This window comes from Balaenoptera physalus (assembly GCF_965194825.1).
Source record: "Balaenoptera physalus genome assembly, chromosome: 11".
NCBI lineage: Eukaryota > Metazoa > Chordata > Mammalia > Artiodactyla > Balaenopteridae > Balaenoptera > Balaenoptera physalus.
The window spans coordinates 83061670-83080758 of record NC_138896.1 but is presented as its reverse complement, the minus strand read 5'-3'; the positions used below and the strand labels follow the sequence as shown (position 1 = coordinate 83080758).

Genomic DNA, 19089 nt, shown 5'->3' with positions numbered 1-19089 from the left:
ATCTTTTATGTAGAGCCTTTCCGCAAAGCTTTGAAGACAAAGGACAGGACTCCATGAACAGCACTATGGCAAGAAAGTCAAAGGCAGACACCCTCTTCCGCCCTCAACGGTTGCCTCCTACCCTGGTATCTTTAATCAATGTCTTTGCAGGGTTTTGTTTTTGGGCCCCCAGGTTGACAAAAGCTTCGAGGAGCCATGTCTGTGCCAATTTTTTTGGACGAAATAAAAGCTACTCAGTGGACACTCTGGAGAACGACAATTATAGCATACAACCTGCCTTTGACAACTTATGTCACTGAAACGATCGTAACAAAAGCTGGCTTCCTAAAGGACCGTCTTAAAATAACAGTCCATATTTTCTTAAATTGGCAAAGAAAGAAACCGCTTATTGATTGATATACTCAACGATTTGGATGAGTCACTAGAAAATTGGACTGAGTGGAAAAAGCCAATCCAAAAAGTTGACTTACTGTATGATTCCATTCATATAATATTTGAAAGGACACAATTTTAGAAATGGCAGATAGATTAGAGGTTGCCAGGGTCAGGGATTGGAGGCTAGGAGGAAGGTGGGTGTGGGTATAAAAAGGCAACACAGGGGACCCGTGTGCGGTTGGACCTATTGACTGTGGTAGTGGATATATGAACCTACACAGGTGATAAAAATTATATAGAACTTAATATGCCCATGTGTCAATGTGCACACATTTGCAAGTGTGTGCACACACACACGAATAAGTACAAAAAACTGGAAATCTGAGTGTGACGGGTGGATTGTATGAGTGTCAAGGTCCTGGTTGTGATATTATACCTAAATTCTGCAAAATGTCACTAATGGAAGAAACTAGGGAAAGTATACAACTACATGTGAAGCATCAGTTACCTCAAAATTTTAATTTTAAAAAATCAGCTATACCTCTATGCCTTAGGGGAAAAAGCCATTTTATCCCCCTAATGGCAAGGAAGGAATTATTTAAGAGTCTATGACAGCAGAGGAAAACAAGAGCAATTGTCAACAAGATGAAATATAATGATTGGGGGACATACTAAAATTTAAGAGAAGGATTTCCTTCTCAGTCGTGCAATCATATCAACTATTTCAATTTCACATCCTACCTTGAGGCAGAACTTTTCACTCTGAAATGTATGTAAAATGTTTCCTCCTGTGTATCTCAATGTCTTTAGTAGCATGACAAAGCAATCATTCATGATTTTATGGATTGATGTACAAACTGGAATCCCTCAGTGTTTTTCCAGATTTTATTAAATTTTAAAAGGAAATGATGATTTAACAAATAATGTGTTCTACTGCTCAAAACTGAGGACACAAGAGAAGTAGAGCTGGTGCTAGGTTAAGGTCATTAGTTCTTACAACTATTCAACACACTTGTCATTCACCAGCCTTTCCATTCTTAAATTCTCTTGCTTATTTCAAAGAAAAAATATCAAGAGTCTTGACCAGTTCAGTAGTTGACAAACCAAACTCCTAGCAGCCGTAACTATGGATTCCCCCAGCGGCCTCAAGCAAGAAGTTCTCCTTTTATCAGTTGTATACAGCTCTCCCATATGATTTTGCTTGAACAAAGTTTTCCATACATAAAAGGAGGAGAAAAAGGGGGACAGAGGTATGGGAAGAAGTAAGACTTTATTTCGTGTTGACTCTGATTTTTCCTTGCTGTGACATTCCATGATTTGAGATAAAGGGTAAATTAAAACCAGACCTGGTTTGGGCTCCCGGACTTCAGACTATACTACAAAGTTACAGTAATCCAGACAGTATGGTACTGGCACAAAAACAGAAATACAGATCAATGGAACAGGATAGAAAGCCCAGAGATAAACCCATGCACATATGGTCACCTTATTTTTGATAAAGGAGACAAGAGTATACAATGGAGAAAAGACAGTCTCTTCAATAAGTGGTGCTGGGAAAACTGGACAGCTACATGTAAAAGAATGAAATTAGAACACTCCCTAACACCATACACAAAAATAAACTCAAAATGGATTAAAGACCTAAATGTAAGGCCAGACACTATAAAACTCTTAGAGGAAAACATACGCAGAACACTCTATGACATAAATCACAGCAAGATCCTTTTTGACCCACCTCCTAGAGAAATGGAAATAAAAACAAAAATAAACAAATGGAACCTAATGAAACTTAAAAGCTTTTGCACAGCAAAGGAAAACATAAACAAGATGAAAAGACAACCCTCAGAATGGGAGAAAATATTTGCAAACAAAGCAACTGACAAAGGATTAATCTCCCAAATATACAAGCAGCTCAATATCAAAAAAACAAACAACCCAATCCAGAAATGGGCAGAAGACCTAAATAGACATTTCTCCAAAGAAGATATACAGATTGCCAACAAACACATGAAAGGATGCTCAACATCACTAATCATTAGAAAAATGCAAATCAAAACTACAATGAGGTATCACCTCACACCAGTCAGAATGGCCATCACCAAAAAATCTACAAACAATAAATGCTGGAGAGGGTGTGGAGAAAAGGGAATCCTCTTGCACTGTTGGTGGGAATGTAAATTGATACAGCCACTATGGTGAACAGTATGGAGGTTCCTTAAAAAACTAAAAGTAGAACTACCATACAACCCAGCAATCCCACTACTGGGCATATACCCTGAGAAAGCCATAATTCAGAAAGAGTCATGTACCACATTGTTCAATGCAGCTCTATTTACAGTAGCTAGGACATGGAAGCAACCTAAGTGTCCATCGACAGATGAATGGCTAAAGAAGATGTGGCACATATATACAATGGAATATTACTCAGCCATAAAAAGAAATGAAATTGAGTTATTTGTAGTGAGGTGGATGGACCTAGAGTCTGTCATACAGAGTGAAGTAAGTCAGAAAGAAAAAAATACCATATACTAACACATATATATGGAATCTAAAAAAAAAAATATGGTTCTGAAGAACCTAGGGGCAGGACAGGAATAAAGACGCAGACGTAGAGAATGGACTTGAGGACATGGGGAGGGGGAAGGGTAAGCTGGGACGAAGTGAGAGAGTGGCATGGACATATATACACTGCCAGTTGTAAAATAGATAGCTAGTGGGAAGCAGCTGCATAGCACAGGGAGATCAGCTCGGTGCTTTGTGACCACCTAGAGGGGTGGGATAGGGAGGGTGGGAGGGAGAGGCAAGAGGGAGGAGATATGGGGATATATGTATAGGTATAGCTGATTCACTTTGTTATAAAGCAGAAACTAACACACCATTGGTAAAGCAATATACTCCAATAAAGATGTTTAAAAAAAAAAAAGAAGTTAGAAAACTAACCATTGAATAAATGCAGAAGAAAACTGAAATAAGGAAATAAAAAGTCAATAAAGTAAAAACAAATCATTTAAAAAAATAAATAAATAAAATCAGACCTGGTTTGAATCTCAGCTCTGTGATTCAGTTAACAGTGCAACATGAGCTACTTAATAATCCTCCTTGGGACTCCTACAAAATTATTATATGGATTACAGTGAGAAAATACTCCCTAAGGTCTTAATGCCTGGCACATAGTAGGTACGTAATAAATGATCAAAAGTATTCTGAGGATGAAGAATCCAAGCATCTTTAAATATTTTAAAACATTAATGTTGGGAATTCCCTGGCAGTCCAGTGGTTAGGACTCAGCAGTTTCACTGCTGGGGGCCCAGGTTCAATCCCTGGTTGGGGGACTAAGATTCCGCAAGCCGCACGGTTAATGTTAAAATGTATTTTAAATAGAATTAGTTTGAAAAAGAAGGTTATGGCTCTTTTTGAGAATCTCCACTAGATTTACCTTTATTCCACTTCAAGTTTTAAAAAACCAACCCATAAGCAAGTCATATAGGCACAACCATAAAAATCTCAATACTCATTCAGGAAATTTTTTGTCTTTACCTTCTAATTTTTTCATCACGACCTGCATATGCAAAACACTGGAAGTGATGTTTACCAAAACAGGAAAAGAAAAGGACAGTCCTTATTCTTAAATTTATTAGTGGACAGTTCATTAAAAGGAGTTTGTAATGAACTAGTCTACCGTGCAAGATATAGGCACCAAGGTTATTATCTTTAAAATTCAATTTATAGTCTGATCCAATTACACATGAAGGCATCATAATTAGAAGTTTAGGATATTTTACGAGTACAGTAGAAGCACTGGTCTGCCACAATCTCAGCCCCCCACAGCTGGCATCTGGTGATGACGTTTCAACAGAAGCCACATATAATACTAGTGAGCTTCTTAACTAAAGTACTAATAGTGAGGAAAAATTCATTTACCTGCTCCAAAAATTACACATGGAACACCTAATATCCTAGAAAAGGCAAAAAATGTCTTCTTCTGTACTGCATTGAAAAAATAATTGACATTTCAATGTTAATTTGGTTTATTCCCATGATGATATAGTCTTTTTATTATAAACACTATATTATTATAGGTTGTTATTTTCCACTAAGTGGCAAATTTGTACTCGTTTTTAAGAATAAAATTCTAACAGTAGAAGCACTGTTAAAGTAGAATATCCTTTTAAAAGAAATAAGATAAAAGGAGTTGGCGATATTGCTAATAAAAATGGGTTGAAATACATTTACTCATAAAACTATCTTCTCCATCCACTTTCTGAAGCAGCTTTTGGTAGTAGTGTGCCACCTATTGTTACAAAATGAGCTTCTATACTTGAGGTTTTCCTATTCAGTACTACAAGGAAGCAAAGCATCCTACAGTCTTTTTCAAGATAATGAGTGTTTATTTCCCTTCTTGCTTTCCTGTCACTTCCAACACCTGAAATACAAATGGGCTACAGAGAAAATAACCTTTTAAAAAATGTATTACAACCAATTTAAAGCATGCATCAGTTTAACCCAGTGGATATCTTACAGGGGTGATTTTTGCCACTGAGGTATCTGGCAATGTCTGGAGGAATTCACAAGCGTCAAGACTGAGGTGCGGGGATACTGGCTTCTAGTGGGTAGAGGCCAGGGACGTTGCTTGGCATCCTACCGTGCACAGAATACCCCCTCTCACAAGGAAGAATTATCCAGTCCCAATATCCATAGCGCTGAGGCTGAGACGGCTGGATTTAACTAAAACCAGTGTCATTTCTTCCAAAGGCAAAAGAAAGCCATATTTGATTGCAGAAAAAAATAAAGAAGTTGGATTCACAAACCCAACATTCAACAGCAATGTGTTAATTAAAAGTGGATAAAATATTAGGAACTTCAGTACTCTTCCCAAGATTAGAATAAAGACACCAGTAACAGCCCCCGTGAGCAACTTATAATTCAACAACTTAAAAAAATTAAATCAAATGTTGGCCAACTAGTCCAAAAGCCATATAATGCATAAGACCTCAACTTGACATTGTGATTGGTCCCCCAAGCTGACTCTTGCAACCCTTGAAGTACAATAATTCTCTGGCCATACCCAAGAATCATCACTGTCAGTGTGGCGTGCTGGGGCACAGGCAGTAAATGGCACGTGTACCACACTTGGTCATCTCCCCTCTCCCATTCATGACAGACATCATTAATGAATCAAAGTCTTAGAATCTTTCTCATGCGGTGCTCCAGTCCATGGAACTGGAATGGAAGATGTTGTCTACCTGGCATCCATGATGAGATACGATTTCAGGAGGGATGGGTTCAAATCTTGCCTTGACCACTGGCGAGCTGTATGAACTTAAGAAAGTCACTTAACCACTCTGGGTCTACTTCCTTCAGTTATATAACACACCTTAGGGATCTTTAAAGGGTCTTTTAATTCTAACTCTAAACAAGATGTTACAATATAGCATTTCTGGAGTAATGAGGTATTTGTACTTCAACTGCAGAACTGCTGCATACTAAATGACTGAGGCTATGCGAACAGAGTGAAGAACAAAGATTAGACACACACAGGAATAGGAGAGTAGGACGGGAATTGACCAGAAAAAGAAATGGCCAACAGAAGAAGGGCACTTATCTTTAAAAGTAAAGGAACAGCATGCAATAGTGGAGAAAATGCACTGGAATTAGATTCTTAAAAGACCTCACTTTGAGTAACCACGTCGTAGAGCAGTCATGTGTCTGTGACTTAAGATAAACGATTTCACCTCTCTCTGACGTTCCGTGTCCTAATACACAAAAAGGGCTAGTTCTATCTGCCCAGCCCTGATCACAAGACTTTCTCTAGATTAATTGCTGAATCTTCAAATGGCCATCAAGAGCAGCATGATGGAGTACTTTATGGACTATCCACACTACGAAATATTACAGAGCTGCAAAGTGAATAAGTTAAAGCTGTGTGCACCAAACTGGAGTGATATTCATAAAATACGTTTTAAAATAGCTAGTTGCAGAGGAATGTGTATACTACAATCCCATATTCATAAGGAATGAGAAATGAATCAAAGATATGTGAATACGTACATGTACAAACCATAAGAAAAAAGTGTGAGGGATACATCCCAAAATGTTTAGCATTGAGGTTGGAGCGGTAAAACAGGAGTGATAAGGAAAAAAATAAAACTGTGGGTTAGACTGTGGGCCTCATTTGTAATACCATCAACAATTTTTGGTCTTGGAAAGTAAATTAGAGGTTGCCAGGAGCCGGGGTGGGGGGAAAGGGGGAGGGAGTGGAAAGTGACTGCTTAATTGGCCTGGAGTTTCCCTCTGGGGTGATGAAAAGGTTCTGGAACTAGGTAATGGGGCTGGCTGCATCACACTGTGAATAAACTAAGCGCCCCTGAATTGCACAATTTTAAGTGGTGAAAATGGTAAATCTTACGTTATATGTATTTTACAATTTAAAAATTCGTGATCTTAATGTTCTATGTAAATAGAGAGATTGTAATCACTAAGGCCTCCACCAGTAGATATGGAAGCAACAAAGGAGAGAGTGACCGGAGGAAAGGAAAGGAACTCTGAAAGCTCTTCTAGGAGTACGAAGAGGTGGAAACCGAGGTGAGCCCAGAGGGATATTTAGACATTTGATTCCCCCTAACTCAAGGGAAACCCAACCCCAGGCTCCTCAACACCCTAAGATCCAGCAGGTGTCTCCCCACCTCAGCTTCCTTGGTTTAACGCCTGTAAACTCTTCCCCATGTCCTCCAGAACTCCCTGCCAGACACTGTTCAAACAACCTGAGGCTTTCAACCTCAGCAAGCTTCCTATTGTGAGGCCTGAAGCACTATTCAAACCAAGAACATGAGAAATAAAAGTAAGAAATTATTATAATTATGTATGTGCTTTACTTTAAAAAGGTCTATCCTGTCATATTATTGTAGATCCCTGAGTAAAACATTACAGAACTACAGAGTCTACTTTAACATGAACTTTTTAAAGCTATTTCAAACTGAGTTTTGCAGTTTTAAATAGAAAACCAAAATACAGAAAGTAAAATTCTGTAAGACTCCAAGGAGCCAGAGAATTCTAGGATACACTCTGGAAACCACCAGGACTGGGCAAGAATCCTGTTGTTTTAGAAGGATATGAGAGCATCTCCATCTACACTATGAAAACATAGATGAGATTACTTTCAAAAGACTGAATGCGTAAGCTGCAATGAGATGATCACAAAACCCGTGTTCTCAGAGAACCACTTGGGGAAAAAGTCCTACAGAAAGAAAAAGGGGTTGGAGCAGAGATGAACGATGAAAAGAGTCCAGCGGTGAACACTTTATATCCTACCACCGTTACCCCCTAGGTGCTCATGTCTTAAGGCAGGATCACAGAGCTAAGCAGTATTTTTTAGGGCCCTAAACATGGGTCTGGGCACAAAACAGGCAAGGAAAGGCTTGTTATCAAACATGAGAACTGTACAGTAACTGTGCTCTCCTTCCAATGAAAATAAGAAAAAGCTAAATCACAGCCGTCTCTAAAAAGAATCCATACCTCAATCAACCAGCAGCTCTCCAGCTTCACTAGAAAAATTAATTCAAATACTTGATTAAGTCAGCAAAGTGGGAAAAAAAGATGAAAACGAATGGAATTTTGCATCTTAAATTCAAAAGTGTAAGATACACCTAAGGCAGACATACCTACAGCTTTTTCTAGAAACCAGAAATATAACATATCCCTCTCCATTGCTCTGTCAGCATTCTCCTTCTCTACACATCCCACATCATACATTCTTCGTATATGTGGTTCTCCAAAGCGTAATACTCTGACCTGACACCTCGTTTAAAACTCAGGTAAGTACTGCCCACAGGGAATGCTCATATTACAGGAAAAGACCTATTTATGTCTTACCAATGTCTGTTCACTAGAACAGCTCTTGATAAGCCTGCACATTGCTAATGTTATATAAATATATATGTGTATATATATAATACAGGACACTCGTACAGTCTTCCTAGTAGAGCAAGTTAAGAAACACACACACACACACACACACACACACACATACACACTGTGTGATTCAGTTTTTAAACTGTTATCCCAGGTTCTGGGCTTATCTTATAATCGTTGTACAGCATGCCTGAAAGATAATCCACCATGACAGACTCTCGAGAAAGGTCAACATAATCCTCATGACAACTTTAGAACTGACCAGAATAAGAGAAAGTCGGACCTCTTGGAAAAGCACAGTGAACGACACGTAAAATGCCTCCTTTCTAAGGTTATTTTTAGAAAACGGCGGTGGGAGAGAGAGAAAAAGAATATCTAGTATTGTCTTTAAACATCTTAGAAAGAAGCCTGTTAACACAGATGGTTTTGTTAAAACTCTCTAAAATCAAGTCCCCAAATCATCAGAAATATGTTCCCATCAACCAAAAATATAGCCTCAATTGTTATCGGTACTGTATTTGTTATCAAGTATTGCATAACAAATTACCTCAAAATTTAGTAGCTTGAAACACTAACATTTATTACATCGCAATTTCTGAGGGTCAGCCGATCTAGATAACCACAATCATAAAACAGGAGAAAATTATGTGGCTCCAATTTTAAATGATTATTTCTTAACCATACCTTCTAATTTTTTACTTTCAAAATTATGTCATCAAAGGACAAAAGAAAAGAACAAACTGAGTGTGCTAGCAATACCAGAACCCCAGTCAGAACATTTGTTTCTATCATTTTAAATAAGGAACCATAAACCCACCAAAATGAGTCTAATAATTCCAAGCCTCTTAACGCCAATTCTCAGTCATTTAAAAATTGAAATGTTTTACAGGTACTTCACCTTAGTCTAATTCTTTGAAAATGTTTAATTCGAACAACCAGTTCCCCAACCATGCAAGTAAACAAGTACTAGATGTGAAAACCAAATTTTGAAAATGGTAGGTACTGATAAAATTAGCTATAAAATATATTTGTCAATGTATTCAGTGGCAGTAGATATTGTGTTTTCTGGTCAACCAGGATCCGTGTCCCGCCTTCTGTTCAAAGCAGCTGGATTTCCTTTTGCATAACTCTGTTTTACCCAACTAGGTCTTCTCTTGATGGACCATTCAAGCAAGATATGCACCTTCCCCTACACCAGGCCTATCATGCAACCGAGAGACTTTTAGACACAAACAGTGCAAGTAAGTTTGGAGCTGATTCATCCCAGAATCTTACCCTTTTTAAGCTGGCTTTTTCAGCTTTCCCAGAATTTTCACCAGCTCCCCTATCTTTCTGCAACGAAGTCCATCTTTCTTTAAGTTTAGCCAGAGTAGACTTCTGTTGTTTGCAACAATGACCGATAACAGCAGCAGTTAATTTTATATTATTTGTGGACTCAGTGGTGGCAGCATAGAACAGATATGCACCAGCCAGGGCACTCTGCCATCAGCGAGCAGGCAGAAAGAGGGAAAGGAGCTGTTAGCATTCCAAGAAGCCCACCTAACACGGCCCCGAGCTCGTAGATGCTGTCAGCTCCAAGAAACCTAGTAGCAGGCACCCATGGGCGCTTCCTTTATCAGACACATCACACGGAAGCAAAACTGAGATCTACCTTTAAATGCATCCTGTTTCATACAAAGGCACGTTTTGCTTTGCCAAAGAGTCCTGAAAATTTGCTGAAAGATGGTGCTCTCGTTCTTGCAGTGTCTACTAAAATTTTACATGTGCCTCCCATAAACAATAGCACATGTGTACAAGGGGGCAGGGTAGACAGATGTTCAGTCAAGTAACTTTCTTAATGTCAATAAGACAGAAACAATCTAAGCATCAAGTAATGGAGAAGCAAATAAACAACCACGAAGCAGAGCTGCAGGAAGAAAATATCTATGGAGCAGTTTAATACATGAAGCAAATATATATGAACTAATGTGGACAACATATGCAATTCACAAATAGGGCAAAAAGTCAATTTTTAAAAGCATAATATTTATACACAGATACACACATACACAGAATCATACATATTATGCCTTCTACATTTAAAAATAAAAGAACAAGGATATTAAATATTTCCCAAAGGGATATGAAAACACTCACATAACATATTAAAAGCAAAATACTAGTATTCACAAAACCACTGATAGCTTTTGAGGGGAAGGGGAAAAAGGGCCTGGGATTAGGGAACAAATTGAGGAATGTGGTTTGTACAAACCATTTCCATTTTTTTTTTTTTTTACCAGCAGTAAACTGTGTTGCTTACAATAATTAAAAATTAATCATAAAAATACAGTAGCCTGAAAAAGTTCAGTTCAGCTTAAGTCAATTCAGCTATTGGAACTTTGCAGAAACAGACCCAAAATATAAAAGGAGTTTCAACCATTATGGAAAGATTACTCCAGGCACAAAGACGGGAGTTAGCTAGATAAGCACACCAATCCTTTTGAAGCTGCCATGTGTATACCCACCATATGTTTTATGAAGAGTTTTGGCTACTATACCTTAACCAAAAAAAAATTGAATGTCTAAGTACAGTCATTTTTGCTTACTATGTAAACTTCCCTCACACATTCACGGTCTCCTATTCCATCAAGTTCATCCATTCTCTTCAATAACAATAAGCAGTCCCTGGGCTTTAGGTAGTCACAGCAAATCACGTCCTCAGCAGTTATGCTACGGTATCCTGTTCTATTTCAAATCCGTTTTCCAGGGAAAGCTTTCAAATAGCTTAAATCATACAGTGCTCTTTTTCCTCAACTACCCCTATCTCTTCACTGCATTTCCAGTTTATAAAATAAAGCCCTGTAAAAGTATTCATGAATTTCCCATGCAGCAGGTTCCAATACTTTATTCAGGTAAGAAATGTGTAAATCAAACCATCCACCATTACGCTGATTTGAAAGGACTAATTGTGGCAGTGGTTTTCTAAAGAATGTTATCTATTTCCATCCTGTACAAATTTAGGAGAAACTGTGGTTTCCTGTTCCAGGGTGTTGTCCAAAAACCACTCTACAGAAGTCTGCAAAAATAATCCTTGGCGTTTTGTTTCAAGAGGAATACTTGGAGTGTTTCCCACTGAGAAAGGAAATGGGCTTGTCCTGACTGCAAAAGGCCCCATGTACGCCAAAGACTGCGAGAACAAACATCATTTTGGTTTTAACCACGTTTAATGAAATTGTTCTTTCACAAGCTCTCTGGGAGGGGGGGTGTGCTGTGACATCAGATAAGCTCAGGCTGATCGGAAGCCAAGTGGATCTGTTCTGAGACTTCCCTAAACCTCAGTTTCCTCATCTCTGTTACAAAATGGGTATTACACCTGCCTCCTTAGAAGATTTATTGTTAAGGATTAAAGTGAATGCCTTGAGCTGAGCAGAATGCCTGGCACACAGTAGGCCACAATAATCGTTTTATATAACACATACAAACACATACGTACACACATTTTTTCATAAACAAGAGTACTAGAATGAGTATAAAACAACTCAAGAAACAGTATACTGAGTATTTAGGAAAGGGTAGTCCTTTATGTTCCATATTCATGATAGCAATGACTTCAGCTTAACAAAACGCTTAATGAGTAAAAGTAGTCTGAAATAACAATTCTAATAAGAAAAGGTAAAATAACTTTTCAAGATATTAGTCGCTATAAAAGGTCCATTAAAGATACACTGAAGTATAACCCTACTTTCAAAAGAACATCCTTAACCTGAAAAGGTAAAAAATGCAAACAGTCCTCAGCACCTTCCCTTTAATTTGGACTCAATGAAGGCCAAGTTTGCAAACAGAGGCATTTCAGAGCTGGGAGGCCAGGTACACAAACTGTTTTCTCTTGACCAACGACCTTCAGCGCCTTCCTAGAATCCGAGGTATAACCTCTTGAAAGGAGGGCAGAGACTGCAGAAAGGATGGCGACTTCGCCCCATCAGAGGTCACAACCACTGCCAGCAAACTCAAATCCCCTCCAGGAGGAAGGGCAGACTCCCCAGGAAGGTTTTCACCTCTACTCCAAGGAGGCTTTTTGCTGCCAGCCCTGTGCCCCAGACAGGTTCTCAGGTATCCACTCTCCAGGCAAAGGAAAGGGTTCATGAGAATTTCACAGCACGTCTTCAGCCGTGGCTGGGAACGAGGAAGGGCTCTGGGACCCTTCCACATGATGAAGCAGTTATAAAACTAGAGCAGCAAACCCTCATCTGCCCCGTCTACTTAACAGCTCATGGGGTAGGGGACGCAAGGAGTCTTGCAAACCCTTTTCTACAGTCTGAAGACGAAAACAAGGGGGAAAAGCAGAGCTGGATACAAAGGGAAGCTCTATATATAGAATGTAATGATGTAAGAGTTTAACCAGGGAAGCAGAATCAGAAATTCATCCTGCACAGAAGACAAGACTGTCTTGGCCGTTTTCTCCATCTCCTCCAGAACAGGAAGTCTCCCTGAATACTTGGCTGTCTGACCAGCACAGTTTGAAGCAGAGTTGGGTTTTTTTTTGTTTTTTTTTTTTTTAACTTTTAAATCACTTATGTGTTTTTGCCCTGGATTTCAGGACAAAGAACATACTTCATATAACTCATTCAACCTTTAGTATGTTTTTTTTTTAGCTTAAGCTATCAGCAGCCTGGAATCTCCTGAAGAGTACTATCCAGCAGAACTTTCTGTAATGAGAGCAATGCTCAGTATCTTCACCATCCAGTATAGTAGCCACTAGCCACATGTGGCTACTTAGTCCTTTGAAACATGGCTAGTGAGAGGAGTATATTCATTTGTGCTTTGCTAGGGCTGAGTAACAAAGTATCATAAAGTACGTGGCTTAAAAACTATATTGTCTCATGATCCTGGAAGCTAGAGGTCCAAAATCAAGGTGTGAACAGGGTTGATTCCTTGTGAGGGCTGTGAGGAGAATCTGTCTCATGCCTCTCTCCTAGTTTCTTTCTGGTGGTTTGTAGGCAATCTCTGGCATTCGTTGACCTATAGAAGCAGCACCCTGATCTCTGCCTTCCAGTTCACATGGCATTCTCCTTGTGTGTGTATCTGTAACCAAATTCCCCCTTTTTATAAGGAAGCTAGTCATACTGGATTAGGGGCTCATCCTATTCCAGTATAATCTCTTAACTAACTATTCCTGCAATGACTCTATTTCCAAATAACTCTATTTCTGAGGTGCTGGGGGTTAGGACCCCAACATATAAATTAGCAGAGAATGCAATTCAAACCAAAAGCCTGAGTATCTTTTTTTTTTTTACACTTTTATTGGAGTATAGTTGATTTACAATGTTGTGTTACTTTCTGCTGCAAAGTGAATCAGTTATACATAAACATATATCAACTCTTTTTTAAGATTCTTTCCCCATATAAGTCATTACAGAGTATTGAGTAGAGTTCCCTGTGCTATACAGTAGGTCCTCATTAGTTATCTATTTTATATATAGTGGTGTGTATATGTCAATCCCAATCCCCCAATTTATCCCTTCCCCCTGCTTACCCCCTGGTAACCGCAAGTTTGTTTTCTACAACTGTAACTCTATTTCTGTTTTGTAGATAAGTTCATTTGTACCCCTTTTTAAGATTCCACATATAAGCAATATCATATGGTATTCTTCTCTCTCTGACTTATTTCACTCAGTATGAGAATCTCTAGGTCCATCCATGTTGCTGCAAACGGAATTATTTCGTTCTTTTTTATGGCCAAGTAATATTCCACTGTATATATGTACCACATCCTCTTTACCACTCCTTTGTCGATGGACATTTAGATGGCTTCTGTGTCTTGGCTGTTGTAAATAGCGCCACAGTGAACATTGGGGTGCATGTGCCTTTTCGAATTATGGTTTTCAGAGGATCTTACTTTTTATTTTATTTCATTCTTATTAGTTTACATTTCAAAGGCCACTGCTACTGTACTGGACAGCAGAGACCTAAAATATTCTCTCTTTCACTGTATTCATTCATAAATACCTTACTGTATTCCAGGCACCGCATGAAGCTCTATGCACGGGAAGCACCGTCACCACCAGTGACCGAAAGAGAAAGTCTAAGTTCAGAGAGGGTAAGAACTTGTACTTTGTTCAAGGTCAAAGAGCCTGCAAATCAGGACTTGACTCAGCATGTGGGGTTTTCTTACTCCAAAGCCTATGCCTTGAGCTGATCCAGCAGCTGCTTCCATTACAATTTGACTTCTGAAACTGCCCTGGGACATGCAACAGTCACACGGATGTTTACATACCTAGCTGCCTCTTATGGGAAGACAAGTCATCACTCAGCTATTAATTGCTATTTTAAGGATTAATTACTTACTTTCATAGCTTTGGGGCTTAGCAATGTGACAATAATTATCTCTTCAACAGTACATGTATAAATAATAAAATATAGCAATTCACAATTTTACAGCATTTATCAGATGTTAGGCACTGAAGTGAGTGCTGTATACAGACATCCTTCAATTTTGACATTAACTTCTATTATTATCCCTACTTAATAGATGAGCAAACTGAGGCTTTCAAAGGTCAAGCAATTTGCTTCAGGTTACAGAGAAAATGACTGGTCCCAGCCAACATCTGCTAGGATTCCAAAACCCTCTCCCTGAACCACTCTGCCATATGATTTCATACAACTTACTAATACTGGGTTGTCCCCAAAATTCATTTGGGTTTTTCCATAGATGTTAGAGAAAAACCCAAATGAACTTTTTGGCCAACCCAATACATATGCTTACATACCGATAAGAATAATGGAAAAGGCTACATTATATGACATGCAGTTTTTCATAGCTTCCAAAGGGGTTTGCCTTGCAAAGAGCCCCTGCCATTTAACACAGAGAACCAAAATACTTTCTTTTCTAACCTTCTACAATATACACACTTACGCCAAGTGTGTTCCTTGAAGATATTTCTGGTGAGAAAGGTTTAGCTCAAGTAATGGTTTTTCCATGAGACTTTAAGGATGAAGCCTGCGATTCAAAAAAAATGACATCATGGCCTTTCAAGGGGAAAATTGAACCGTTATTTCAAGTCTCCAGATAATAAGATCAATAGACAATTTCCCAGTGGAGGCATTTGCCTCCGACTGACTAAAGCAACGGTCTCCGCAGTCTGCCTCAAGAGGCCACCTCACACTTTAATCGTCCTCACTGTTAGGTTATTTTGTCCGCATCTACAGTCTAAAATTCCTTGTTAAATTTCAACATGGTAACCACAAGCTGCTCTCCCAAATAATCGCCTCTCTCAGTGCTACGCATCCACAAAAAACCCTTGATTGGAAACCATTCATGAGTCCCTACAAGTTACCTACAAATGTGCCTTTCAAATCACTAATACGTTGAAAAAACAAAAGAATAATATGAAACAACCTCCACCCACAAGATGCTTAAGACAGGCTACTGGGGAAGGTGTGACCAACCTAAAAGAAACAGAATGACAAAGTGAATGAATGAATTTTCCCTTTAATCACAATCATGTAAGAAATGGATGCTGGGCACCTACTATGTGATAGGCATTGTAATAAAATTAGGAACAAAGAAACAAGTCAGATATAGCCTTACCCTAGTTTATACAGACTTAAGCACTTTCAGTATTGTAATATTTAATGTAGTTATTCCCAAACTATCAAGGCATTTAACATCCTTTTTAAGTTATATGATGATACGAGTTCCAGAAACTAGAGTTGCCAGATTTAGCAAAAAAAATACACAGGACCGGTTAAATTTGAACTTCTGATAAATGACAAACAATTTTTTATTCTTCTATGAAGTATGTCCTACGTTGGAACTGGCAAACCTAACACATCATTTAGCCAATATTAAGTTGCAAAACAAATATGAAATACAGACTTTTGTAACAGCTCTAAGAGTTAAGAACTTCAGGCAAAATACCACACAACAATCCTATTTTAAATGTGGAACCATAGAACAAGAGAACCTGGGTCACCATACAATTCAATGACAGTTGTGAATGGAACCCCCCGGGTGAGCCAAAAATGGAAGGTTTAACTAAAGTTTTGTTTAAGGGATTGCTGTTTCTAAATTTATTTGATAAATATGTTACAGGAAACAATGCAGTGTTGAACAGTACAAGAGATAAATAAGCCTGTCTTTGAGCATGCTGTCACACCCTATACCACATTTAATCCAAAAAAGTTGAGGTTAGCAACATGCCCCTCCAAACATCCATCAATTCTACGTGCATCCATCACTCGGCAGCAGTAAAATATCTTACTGTTTCTAGAGGGAAGGCCACACGCGTCAAAGGTGCTGGATTCATTGCAATACATACATGCATATAAACACACGAGCACACTTGTACATTCTCTCGCCCGCCTGGTGAGCAGCATTCCTCGGCGCAAGTCTTCAGTCTTGACTAGTCAGTACCAGAAATGTCCCCAAGGGACGATGGTCCAAATCTACCTTCGCTGTACGTGTCACTTTTATTCCAGGGCCAGAGAGGCAATATTGTGAGTGTCGTCATTAAAGCAACCCAATTTATATTTAATGTGTGCAGGGCACTGACTTATATGCTGCAGAGACATCCACTGCTACAACAAGCCGGGTTTCCTTTTCTTCCTGCTGACCCCAAATATAGTGAATTTACCAAACACTCTCATTATACCGCAGGAGGAGACAAAAGAAAGCACGTAGGTCAACGGCATTTGGCAGATGTGATGTGAACCACTTCTAGGCCTCACCCATAAAATGCTCCCAAGCTAGATGGGACGCAGAGCTACAAGAGGGGAGGAGCCTGGGTCTGTTAATGACAACCAGAACTTGAATGAGTTAAAAACAAATTTTATTCTATGGAATGAATGAGGTTTGAGATCCTGTTAGAGCCACCAGCATTATTAATATATGCCCAAGCCTTTGCAATGCAACTGGAAATCCAAATTATACTTAATGAAAGGAAATTTAAGGAAACCTTTCTTACAACTCTGTCACTCCAGCATGATTTATAACACTTCCCTATTTTAAAGAAAGTCTGTTTTATATCAGTTTCATGTTCAGTCATTCTGCAAAGGGACTTCCCTGGTGGCGCAGTGGTTAAGACTCCACGCTCCCAGTGCAGGGGGCCCGGGTTCTATCCCTAGTCAGGGAACTAAATCCCACATGCATGCTGCAACCAAGAGTTCGCGTGCCACAACTAAGGAGCCAGTGAGCTGCAACTAAGGAACCCACCTGCTGCAACTAAGACCCAGTACAACCAAATAAATAAATAAATAAATATTTTTAAAAAAATCATTCTGCAAAGAAAACCCAGTTTTGCTGCATATGTCAAAGACTCCAATTCCTTCATTACCACCGATATTTGGAAATGGCTAAGTTAAGTCTACAGTTCATCTGCAACAAAAATCACCAGAAAGAATTTGAAAGAAGAAAAATAAGTATCAAGGGTTCGCATTTTAAGAAAAAATATAGTCTACATTTGGTCCTGACAAAACAATAGTTATATTAACAGATCAACAAAATATATATGCAGGGCCTAGAAACAGCCCCATATACAAATGGAAACTGAGAGAAATATAAATGAATATAAGATAGTATTTACCTTCGGGAAGTATTTTGAGACAACTCACGGTAGGGAAAATTAATTGACATGTTTTGGTGAAGAGGCTAAACTGCTGATTGGGTTTGTATGTAAGATATTTTAATAACTTTGGCAGTTCCCAAATTCTTCAGTCCTCGCCAAATCTATGAGATCTACCCCTGAGGCAACTGTCTTCTCTTTTTTATTACCAAACAAAAATATTTATTTTATCGGCAGGATTCCATTGACTAGAAAAGATTTTTCCTTTACAACTTTAAAGTCGTAGCTCAACTCCTTCTCTAACAGAGCTAAAGTGAAATACATTATTAGTTGATGCTAACACCTGATACCCGAGGTACTCAAGCAGAAAATCCCCTGAAAATTGAATGTTTCTTTTAAAAAAAATAAGGTTCCCCAAGTTATGAATTCCGGGCACCTGAAATGCTGCAAAATTCACGCAAAGTACAGTAACATTGCAGTTTATGTTCATGTCATGGATAGTTTAGGAAATTCATATTTTACAGCTACTCAAAGGAACATCTTTCCAAACCCTCCATTCAGGCATAAATTCAAAGAGGAAAGTGGCAAGTCTAACTACCTCTCATTTTCATTTTATATCAACTTAATTAAGGTACAATTTACATAAAATAAAGTTCACTCATTTTAAGTGTACAATTTGATTATTTAATAAAATAATGCAACTATATAACCAGCACCACAATCAAGATACGGAACACTTCCACAACCCAACATGTTCTCTCATGCCCCGTGTGGTCAATTTTCTCCCTGGTGCCTACAGACTATGCAAATGATTTCCATTATAGTTGTATTTTCTCTAGAATTTTGTAAAAGGGGAATCACGAAGTACATCATCTTCCATGTCTGGCTTCTTTCGCTCAACAATGTTTCTGAGATTCATCCATGCTGTTGTGTGTGTCTGTAGTACTTTCCTTTGTACTGCTGAGTTGAATTTCCCTGTACGGATATACCACAAAGTTTATACTCACCAGTTGATGGACATTTGAATTGTTTCCAGTTTTTACCAATTACAAACTCTCTCAGCCAAGTTTTTTGTTGACCTTATTGCTTTAACTACTGTACCTTTACAGAAAGTCTTGAAATCATGTAGTTTGAGTCCTCTAAGTCTTCTTCATTTTCAAATTTGTTTTGGCTATTCTAGGTTCTGTGAATTTTCAATGAATTTTAGAGTCAACTGCCAATTTCTATAAAAAGGCATGGTGGGGGGCTTCCCTGGTGGCGCAGTGGT

General features: G+C 38.6%; 1 protein-coding gene and 1 long non-coding RNA gene across 7 annotated transcripts in view; one reads left to right on the top strand and one right to left on the bottom strand.

Moving 5' to 3' along the window:
* The window catches only part of PTPRG (protein tyrosine phosphatase receptor type G), a 725147-nt gene that overhangs the window by 441285 nt on the left and 264773 nt on the right, over positions 1–19089 (bottom strand). The window lies entirely within an intron of this gene.
* The window catches only part of LOC309637582, a 56297-nt gene that overhangs the window by 11994 nt on the left and 25214 nt on the right, over positions 1–19089 (top strand). Inside the window, exon 1 of the long non-coding RNA XR_014250679.1 lies at positions 1–19055. This exon is cut by the window's left edge and continues 11994 nt beyond it. This is a non-coding gene — a long non-coding RNA (uncharacterized lncRNA). The remainder of the gene's footprint in view (positions 19056–19089) is intronic.